Here is a 10,772-nt window from a genome sequence, read left to right on the forward strand (position 1 = left end):
AACCTGAGCGAGCACACCTGTCCCACGGGGTACCCCCCCATCTGGGGCAGCAGGGGCAGCTCGAGCAGCCGGCAGCTTGGAAGTGGACTCGGGTGACCTATGCTAAACTAGGGTCGAGATGCCAGAAATTTCTGAATATAATGCAGAGAAGGGAACTCAGAGATTTCTTTTCCCCCACTTCTAGGAGCTGGAAGTCCCAGGTGGGCAGGGCTGGTTCCTACTGAGGCTGTGGCTGAGGATCGGGCCCAGGCTTCCCTCCGCTGGCAGATGGCTGTCTGCTCCCAACATCAGCTCATGCCGCCCCCCCCCTCTGTGATCGTCTCCCTGCCCAAATTTCCCCTTTTCACAAGGACACCAGTCACAGCGGATAGGGGATCTGCCCTACCCAGTATGAACTCAATTAATTACATCTGCAGTGACCCAAATAAGGCCACGGTCTTTTTTTTTAATGTTGATTTATTTATTTTGAGGGAGTGGGGGAGGGGCAGAGAGGGAGAGAGAGAGAGAGAGAGAGAGAGAGTCTCCCAAGGAGGCTCCAGGCAGAGCTGGACGCGGGGCTCGATCTCAGTTTGTGAGCCGAAATCAAAAGTCCAACGCTGAACCGAGTGAGCCCCCCAGACGCCCCAATAATGGCACATTCTGAGGGACTCCAACATGTGAACTTTTAGGGGACATGATCCTTCCCATAACAGAGCATGATGTGAGCACATAGGGGCAGGATTTTGAGTCAGTGTCCCCTTTTCCATCCTGATTACTTGCAACATGGTTTTGCTGGCTAGAACTCTGTCTCAGATGGCGATGATCCCTGCCCCCCCCCCACCCTCCACTGTACCAGCCCTCAAACCTCCTGTGTTCACGCCCCTGCCACCATGACTGGGGGCTCTGTTACTCCCCAGCTGGATCCTAATTAACACCTATTCCCATGCCTGAGAGTTCTGTGTCATTGAGTCCCCAGGGCTGTACGGGCATGTCATGCTGGCCCTCCCCCCCCCCCCCCCGTCCGTCCCCATCTTGTCCGGCTGGCCGCTTGTCTTTAAGACCACCTCACATCCACCCCCCGGGGGAGCTCACGAACGTTGTCAATCATCAGTAAATGGCCACAGGAGCGATGCAGCTGGTGACAGCAGCCAGGGGAGGGGTGAAGGAGGCAGCCAGGAAAATGCAGCTGTCCCCACAGGATGCTTCCAGAGCAGACACCCCGTTCACTCCCAGAGTAGGGATCCACACCCTCCAGTTTCCCTAAGTGGCCTGTCGAAAACTACACCCTTTGACTTCAAAGGCCAGACCAACCGTGCCAACAGCCAGCCGGCTGTCCAGCACCGCGTGGCGTTGGGTGTTTTGTGGCAAAGCATCCATCCCAGGCCAGTGTCCACCCAGTGTCCACGTCAGCCGTGACAGCTGACGGAATGTATGTCACTTTCAAGAGCGGCCTAGGAAAGACAGCGTTAGAAAAGAAAACACGACTACAGACAGCGGTTCGGGCCTTTCCACACCACCGCGTTGCCTCAGTGTCCTGGGGCAGCCGTGACAAATGACCCCACACAAGAGAAACTGATCCTCTTGCAGTCCTAGAGGCCAGAACTCCAAGATCAAGGTGTCAGCAGAGGGTTCTCCCGGCGCCTCCGAGGGAGACTGTCTTTACCTTTCTTCCAGTCGCTGAAGGCCGCCGGCACCCTTGGCCTGAGGCTGCCTAACCCCAATCTCTGCCTGCGTCATCGAGAAGCTGTCTCCTCCCCTGTATCTGTGTGTCTCAAATCTGCCTCTTTTCTCTTACGAAGATCCCTGTCACTGGATTTGGGGCTCGCCCTAAATCCAAGATGATCTCATCCTGAGATCCTTAATCACATCTGCAGAGACCCTATTTCCAAATAAGGTCACCTTCCCAGGCACTGGGGTTTGGGACAGGGGTCACCTTCTGGGGTCCACCATTTGCCCTGGTACAACACTAAGAAATTCTGCCCCGTTGGCCTCGTCACACACAAACTGCCCCTCCCTTTGGCATCGGGGTATTTTAAGGTTGGTCGTGGGACGATGAGAAGCATAAAACCTGGCACTGATGCCACAAAGCGCACAGCCTTCTGCAGGGCCACCCACCCATCACAGGCACCTGCCTTAGGACCTGACACCTGCCTGACCTCTGAGTGGATACCAATACACCAGACAGCCCATGATACCCAGGTCACAGCCATCACCCTGGCCAAAGCCAGGGTGGCAGGGTCTCACATGGGAGACACGGACAAAAAACCTGCTGTGCTGGCTCTGGAGCTAAATCTGAAAGCTTCCACTGCACGTGAGTGTGCCCCACTCCTTCCTTCTTGCTCTGGACTTTGCTTATCCCAGCACCCAGGGAGGATGTCCCCATCCATGAGCAGAGGGAGGGCTCGGCAGCAGGATATCCTGGTGTGTGTCCCTCTTCCTGGGCTTCCGGCCTCAAAACTGGAATGTTTTGAGGTTCAGGAGTGATAGTGCGCGGACTGATAGTGGCCTGGGCCCTGCCCTCAGGGCAACCCCTGGCTTAGGCCTTCCCCATTAAAACTGGACAAGTCACGGGTTGCCACTGCTGGGAAGAGCCTTGCCTTGTGCTGACTCGGCAAATGAGGAGAGGCCCGGGGCTACTTGTGAGATGAGGGCACCCACCCTCACCCCACCCCACCCCAGGAACACACAAGCCTAGCCCCCAGCAGCCCAACAGCTGCCAGGCACATCCAACAGCCAGGTGCAAGTGCTCTTGGGATGTATAACGAGCTCCCCATGGTTACTTAGGGTTACTTTTTTTCTTTTTTTAAGTAATCTCTATGCCCAACCTGGGGCTTGAACTCATGACCCTGAGATAGAGTCACATGCTCTGCCAACTGAGCCAGCCAAGTGCCTCACTTAGGGACACTTTTGAAGCCGTCCCAGAGAGGCAGCCTCAGGTTAGGGACCCCCAGCTTGCCAAGTGCATCTGGGTGGGGAGCTCTGGCTCTGAGTGCGTCCCCAGAGCTTGGGGGCGAGGGGGTTCAGTGGGCAACAGGAAGGCCTGTCTCTGCAGACCCCATGGCTGCATGTCGGCATGTGTCTGCCCTCCTCTGTCCCCCAGTGCAAACAAGTAGGGGACAAGGAGGAGGACAGTGTGACGATGGGCCAGACCTGGGCTTGAAACTCAGAGCCAGAACCTCTGCCTGGGTACCCCACACCCAGCCCTGGTGGTGGGGGCTGCCTCACAGGCAAGATGGCCAGAATTTGGGGCTGAGGACTGGGTTCAGGGACCGGGCAAGGGGGTTATATGCTCAGATTTACATCAACTTAAAATAATTAGGGTTTGACTTATTGAAGCTATAAACTCAAAACTTTAGTTTTTGGGGTTTTTTAAATTTATTTTCTTAGTACACATCCAAGTTAGGTAGCATCTAGTGCAACAGTGATTTCAGGAGTAGATTCCTTAGTGCCCTTGACCCATTTAGCCCATCCCCGCTCCCAGCACCCCTCCAGTAACCCTCTGTTTGTTCTCCACGTTTAAGAGTCTCTTATGTTTTGTCCCCCTCCCTTTGTTTCCCTTCCCTTATGTTCATCTGTTCTGTGTCTTCAAGTCCTCATATGAGTGAAGTCATATGATACTTGTCTTTCTGACTAATTTCGCTTAGCATAATACCCTCCAGTTCCATCCACATAGTTGCAAATGACAAGATTTCATTCTTTTTGCTTGCCGAGTAATACTCCATTGTGTACATATACCACATCTTCTTTATCTATTCATCCATCAGTTGATGGACATTTGGGCTCTTTCCATACTTTGGCTATTGTTGATCAAAACTTAAGTTTTTAACCTGTTAAGTTCAATTTCACAAACCCTGTCATTTCCTTTATAAGCCTAGAAGATTTATAGTCATTTTTCAGGGGTCTGTCAAAATGTTTGGACTCCTCTACAAACCCAGTGAATTAAGCATTTCTAATATTAAATGTATTATTATTTTTTTTAATGTGTATTTATTTTGAGAGAGAGAGCAGGGGAGGGGCAAGAGAGAGAGGGAGACACAATCTGAAGCAGGCTCCAGGCTCTGAGCTGTCAGCACAGAGCCCGATGCGGGGCTGGAACCCACGAACCGTGAGATCACGACCTGAGCATAAGTCGAATGTTTAACCGACTAAGCCACCCAGGCGCCCCACATTTCTAACATTTTAAACTGAATTTATACATTCAGTATCTTTTAATTCCTTTTAAAGTGCTGTAGCTTGTCTGAATTGACAACACAATCTTGGGTGTGCCAAGAACTCATACACCCAATAGATTAAAATTTTGAACGTGGTGAACCCCAAGTTGTCTCAATGGTTCAGAAACTTGAAATACCAACTGTGTTGAGGTTTAACTTACCATGAAAGAATGAACACTTTAGTTCTGATTCTCTTAAAACGTTCTAGGGGCGCCTGGGTGGCGCAGTCGGTTAAGCGTCCGACTTCAGCCAGGTCATGATCTCGCGGTCCGTGAGTTCGAGCCCTGCGTCGGGCTCTGGGCTGATGGCTCGGAGCCTGGAGCCTGTTTCCGATTCTGTGTCTCCCTCTCTCTCTGCCCCTCCCCCGTTCATGCTCTGTCTCTCTCTGTCCCAAAAATAGATAAACGTTGAAAAAAAAAAATTAAAAAAAAAACAAAAACGTTCTATGTGTCATTCTAAATCTTACTGTGGCTGAAAGATGTGTACCCACTTAAAGAAGTCAGTTTTCAACCCAGGTTCTAGGGCCCCCAGAACCCTGCCCGGTGGGGGCTCTGCCGAAGGGGCTGGCGCTGTCCCTCCTTCCTGCATGCTCTTGGGTGTAGGGCAATGCTGGCTGAGAGGGAGCCCTGAGCGAACTTTGTAGTACTTGGGCTCCGAAGACCTCTGAACTCTATAGGAGCTCAGGCAGCCACTGTGTGATGACTACAGGCCTTTCTCACTACACCCGTGACCCTGCTGGGGTCTCAGCATTCCTGGGACTGAACAACCACCCGTGCATCTCCAGCAGAGCTTACTGGGGTCCTCTCCACAGCTCTGCCTGACTTGGGGTCACTACGCCAAAGGTCAGGCCTCAGGGCTGAGCTGGGTGCCAGGAACAGAGCTGCCCAGCAGCAGCTGGCACATGCCTCAGCACACACAGCAGCTCCCAGGCCCTTCTGGGAAGACTGGAGTTGGGGGGGGGGGGGCGGTCAGCTGGCAGGAAATATGGGGAAGAGAAAGAAGGAAACATGACTAGGAAGAAAGAGAACAAAGTTCAGTTCAGGAAGAAACCTCCTAAGCAGCAGAAATGGGGAAACAAGCCAGGCAGTGCGTCCTGGGGCTGGTGCAGAGCCAGGGTGGGGACGGCTGTGTGGTTTTCTGCAGGAAACTGCTGGGAACAGCTAGGGATGGGGGGGGGGGGGGGGCGGGGGGCGTCTGTAAGCTTGTATCAAGTGTAAAATGCCTTGTGATGAAAACTGCTGGCCACGTTGCGGCCCCGGGCTGAGACGGAGGGGTTCTGTTTGCCTCTGGGGCCGGGCGGGGGTGGGGGGCTCCAGCCTGTGAGAACTGTAAGGTGGTGCCACAGATCCTGGAGGCAGGACAGAGAGCGCTGGGTGTTGGCCTTGCGGGCTTTTCGATATCCAGGGGCCATCCAGAGGCCTAGGGCACCACCGGCCCACGGACGCGGCCGGAGACAGGGGACTGGTCCGAGCTCACTCAGGGACATGTGGGGGATGTCGGGGACGGACAGGCTGGAGGGCGGCCACCAGTGGGGAAGGAGGGGCGCCGGGTCAGGCGATTCCCGACGGTCCTTGCGTGGCCGCCTCGCGGCATCGCCGGGGTGCCGCCCTCCCCAGAAGCGCCAGCCTCGGTCCCTCCCCCTGCCCCCTCACTGCCCCGGCCCCTATCCCGACCCCTGTCCCCGCCACGGCTCCTGCCCCGGCCCGGGCCCCATCCCCTACCTCGACCCCTTGCTTTGGCCGCTACCCGGGCCCCGGCCCTACTCCTGCCCTCGGCCCCGGCCCTTACCCCCACCCCGCCCCCTGCCCCGACCGCAGGTCCCGGGTCCCCGGCCCCAGCAGCCGCCCGGAACCCAGTCCCCTACCTTGACCCCACCCCCGGCCCCACTCCGGCTTCGGCCCCGCCCCCGGCCCAGCGTGCCGTGCGCGGCGGCGTCGCGCCAGCGTCCTGGGGCGGGACTTCCGGCGGCGCCTGCGAGCGATTTCCGTCCGCGCGCGAGGGTGGTCCGGCCGGCCTCCGGGACATGAAGGTGAGCCCCGCGGCGGCCGGCTGGGGTGGCGTCCGCGCCCCGCGTCTCGGCGCCCGCTCCTCCTCCTCGCACGGCCTCAGTTCCGCGCCGCGAAGTGGGCGCGCCGGGGGCGCGGGGGAGCGCGGGTGTGAGAGAGTGGGTGTGGGGGGATAGGTGTGAGGGGTGGGAGTGAGCGTGTGGATGGGTGTGAGAGCGGGTGCGAGTGTGAGGGGTGGGTGTGGGGGGGGTGAGAGCAGGTGTGAGCGGGTGGGGGGGCGTGAGTGTGGGCCGGGAGTGAGACGGCAGGAGTGAGCGGGTGTGTGAGCGAGTGGAGGTGTGAGATTTGGGCACGAGGGCGTGAGAGTAAGGGCCCGAGTTGGAGGCAGCGAGTGTGACCAGCACGCTCGGTGTGGCTGAGGTGGGGGACACCGAGGGTGGCGGCCGCCCCGTCCCCGGAGCGCGGGCCAGGTGTCCCTGTGCGGGTTGGGTTGGGGCGCACTTGGCTGGACCCCTCTTCGCTCAGCCCGGTGTCTTGGAAGCTGTAGACTTTCCACGCAGGAGGTGGCTCGTGGCCCCTGGCTTCCCACAGAGCCGGCGACGGTGGGCTGGTGGCAGAACTGGACCTCGAGCCACGGGTGGGGGGTCCTGTGTCCGTAGCTCTGTTGAGTTAGGGTGGCACGGTGGCCACGCGCCATGTACTCTTCATCTCTGAGCGCCATGAACCCCAGTTCCTGTGTCCGAGACCCCGACGCAGAGCACGTGGTCCATAGATGTCAATAGATGTCACCAGGGCTGTGGTCGTCCCACCGCGGCCTTCGCTCCCCAGAGCGTGCTCGCCCTCGCCCTCGCCCTCGCCCTCGCCCTCGCCCTCGCCCTCGCCCAGGAATGCGGTTGGCTCCACGGCTGGTGTGGCCGTGACCTGCCCCGGGGAACAGCAGCACTCTGTAAGCCAGCAAGTTGGCTCGTGGTCCGGCCACGTGTAGATCACGCCCCCCGGGGCGCCACCAGTCCGCGGTTCTCAAACTGCACACACACTGAATAGCGAGAGCAACTTGATGGTAAAATCAATTTTTTTTTTCATGTTTGTTTATTCTGAGAGAGACGGAGCACAAGCAGGGGGAGGGGCAGAGAGAGAATCCCAACCACGTTCCACGCTGTCAGCACAGAGCTCGCCACGGGGCTCGATCTCATGAATCCTGAGACCACGACGTGAGCCGAGATCAAGTGTTGGACACGTGACTGACTGAGCCACCCAGGCGCCCCTAAATCTCCGTTTCTTAAAAATGAAATAGAGGGATTGTGCGTGCGCCACGGAGCAGGGTTAGCTCTGATGAGCGGCTTCCCCCTGGTGCACATGTGCACCAGGCCACGGCCGACTCTTACCCTGGGTCTCAAAAACCACCTGAAAGTCACTGCTGTGATTCGCCGTCGTTTGGTCAACATGCTGCTGACAGTCCTCCCAGAGCTCGGAGCCCCTGGAATAGTGGGGCTGTCGGTTGTTAGCGCAGATCTGAGACCCCTGCCTCCCAAGGGCCCTGTGGGCGACCCAGACATGAAGGGGTCGCTACGCACCGCACCCTGCGGGACCCGCGCCTCCCAGAGATCATTGGTGTGTGTGGAAGAAACACCGATGCGAGGGGGCGCAGGCGTGGGGTAGGGTGGCCGGGCCCACGCTGCACAGCAGGGGGCCGGGCGTTGCTGCCGCTTGAGCCCCCTGCGTGTCACGGTAGCTCATGCTGTGTCCCCAGCGCTCGTGAGCAGCCTGCTCGCGTTGCCGCCAGGATGGTGTGGCAGTGCCAGTTCAGGCCTTGAGCTCAGTGTGGCTCCCCTTCCACTTTCCCCTCCGCTGTGCACAGAGGCTGGCGGGGTCCGTCGTCCTTCCCCAGACTGGCCCCATCTCCACCCTTTCCTCAGGTCAGGGGCCGGGCAAGTCACTGGCCGAAGGGTCTCTGGGTGGGTGAGCAGCAGGCGGGGTGGCAGGCCGTGGACAGAGGGCGAGAAGGCCGCTGGGGCACACCCTGGGCCACTGTGGATTGCTTGAGGACCACCCTCCCGCTTGGTTTCTCATCCCCTTCCATCCTCAGCGACCCAGACCTCTATCCTGGAGCTGAGAAGGAGCCTGAGGTCATGGAGCAGACCCAGAGGGGCTGGGGTCAAAAATGGGGGGCCTCCCCCCCACTCCCTGTGGCTCAGCCAGCAGGTACAGGCGTCCCTGCATGCGTAGAACCCACCCCAGCTCTGCAGCCCCTTGTGCAAGGCCTGTGTTCTGGAAGCACATTGGTTCAGGTGCCTTTCTGGCCTCATGGTGGCTGGGCTTCCTAGCCCCAGCCCCTCCTAGCCTGGTGGCCGTAGTCTCAGCCTGACTGGATCAGTATTGTCCACCCACCCCTGCTCTGACTGAGGGAGCCCAAGTCCGAGCTGTTGTCACCAGAAGGGAGGGCGGCAGGAGCTGTTGTCCTTGATGATTCTGATACCACAAAGTCACCCAGCAGAGGGGCTGCTGGGGAGGGGTTGGGAGGGGGCAGAGGATGGCAGTCTGACCTGGTCTTTGTCTCCCTCCCCATAGCCCCTTCAGAGCTGCCCCTGTTGCACCTCTGCACGGCTTTGTCCCTTCTGTCCTGCGAAGCCCTTGGGCCAGCTGTCTGTGCCTCCCTGCCTTGTGGGGAGGGACCTCCAGGGCTCCTCACCCCAGGCCACCCCAGGTGGCCCCACGCAGGTATGCTGTAGGTGTATCAGGTGCCACAGTGTAGAAACCTGCGCAGGGAAGTGACAGCCCAAAGTTGTGCTGCTGTGCTGCTCTGTGAAGCAGGGAGGAGGGCTTTGGAGGGGTAGAAACAGGCTCCTGGCCAGGAGGTCAACGGGGTGGAGGGGATCAAGGGGTGAGTGGTGCTGCTCTGTGAAGCAGGGAGGAGGGCTTTGGAGGGGTAGAAACAGGCTCCTGGCCAGGAGGTCAACGGGGTGGAGGGGATCAAGGGGTGAGTGCTGCAGAGGGCCTGACTTTGCCAGCTCCTGACAGGGCACGCCCTGCCTGGCTAGAGCTCTGGTGACCCCAGGGATGCCCATAGTCAGAGGGAGAGGCCACGTGCCTGCCTGCTGGGCAGGAAGCTGGGCTGGTTCCCCAGGACCTGCTGGGTCTCCTCTGGCTCTGCCACCAAGTGGCTCCTTAGCTGGTCTGGAAGGGGCTGTCTCTCAACCAGCATACTTAACACCTGCACACCTTAAAGCCTCGGGAAAGACCCCAGCCAGTCTGGGCCCGCCTGGTACTCCGCTGCCATGAAGTAGAATTGCGGGGGGCTGGGAGTGGGGGCAGAACCCAAAAATGAACTGCACAGCTCCTGAAAGTCCAGCGCAGGAAAGCCAAAAAGTAGCAGCTGACGCCAAAATCAGAATGATCAGCAGTCCGAATAGCCTGCTCACTTACCTTCTAGCGTCCCCTTTCGTACTTTCTGTATGGTGTGTACGTAACCTTATTTTTGAGAGAGGTGCAGAGCCCGATGTGGAACTCGATCCCAGTGCCATGAGATCATGACCTGAGCCAAAATTGTCAGATGCTTAATGGACTGAGCCACCCAGGCACCCGATACACAGGAATTTTTCAGTAAAGATGGGATTGTGGTGTGTGTGTGTGTGTTTACATTTTGTAGCATTTGCACCAACAGTGCATTGCAAGCCTCACAGCGTCTGTCGGTATTCTTGTGTAGGGAAATGTGTGTTACCATTTAAACAGAGTGGCAGTGAACCTTCTCGTGCATTTTTCACATAAGTGGGGAAGTCCCTCAAAGTGTAATTTGTAACAGGAAACACATGTTGGAAAGTGTATTTACAACCAGATTGTCATCCAAAAAGATTTTTGCAACTTGAATTCCCAGGAAGAGCTTGGGAGAATTGCTGCTGCCTAGGTTACGCCATTAGCTTCATTCTCTTTAGGCCTCCCCGACACTGAGTGTCTGTTCCCTTGGTTGCTTGTGAAGCTGAGGTGCTGTTTCTCAGGCTTAGGGCACCTCTGTATTACAGGGTATCTCTGCGTATTGCAGGGCATCTCTAGGTACTACAGGGCACCTCTGGGTATTACAGGATATCTTTGGGTATTACAGGGCACCTCTGCATATTACAGAGCACCTCTAGGTATTACAGGGCATCTCTGAGAATTACAAGGTATCTCTGGGTATTACAGGGCACCTCTGGGTGTTACAAAGTATCTCTGGGTATTACAGAGTATCTCCATATATATTACAGGGCACCTCTGGATCTGTCAGGGTATCTCTGTATTACAGGGCACCTCTGAGAATTACAAGGTATCTCTGGGTATTACAGGGCACCTCTGTGTATTACAGGGTACCTCGGTATTACAAGGCACCTCTGGGTATTACAGGGCACCTCTGCATATTACCGGGCACCTCTAGGTATTACAGGGCATCTCTGAAAATTACAAGGTATCTCTGGGTATGACAGGGCACCTCTGGGTATTACAAAGTATCTCTGGGTATTGCAGAGTATCTCCATGTATTACAGGGCACCTCTGGGTACTACAGGGCACCTCTGAGAATTACAAGGTATCTCTGGGTATTACAGGG

At 57.2% G+C, this 10,772-nt stretch overlaps 1 protein-coding gene across 2 annotated transcripts in view; it reads left to right on the forward strand.

The window, feature by feature from the left end:
- The first annotated feature begins 6,094 nt into the window (after positions 1–6,094).
- The window catches only part of CHID1 (chitinase domain containing 1), a 26,009-nt gene continuing 21,331 nt past the window's right edge, over positions 6,095–10,772 (forward strand). Inside the window, exon 1 of one of the 2 annotated variants that reach the window (XM_040464231.1) lies at positions 6,095–6,219. The gene's annotated coding sequence lies outside the window, so the exon portion shown is untranslated. Of the gene's footprint in view, positions 6,220–8,784; positions 8,915–10,772 lie in introns of those variants that run through there. The other variant, XM_040464230.1, reaches the window with a different exon arrangement.

The sequence above is a fragment of the Herpailurus yagouaroundi genome, unplaced genomic scaffold (genome assembly GCF_014898765.1).
Source record: "Herpailurus yagouaroundi ecotype Mexico unplaced genomic scaffold, PumYag 438, whole genome shotgun sequence".
NCBI lineage: Eukaryota > Metazoa > Chordata > Mammalia > Carnivora > Felidae > Herpailurus > Herpailurus yagouaroundi.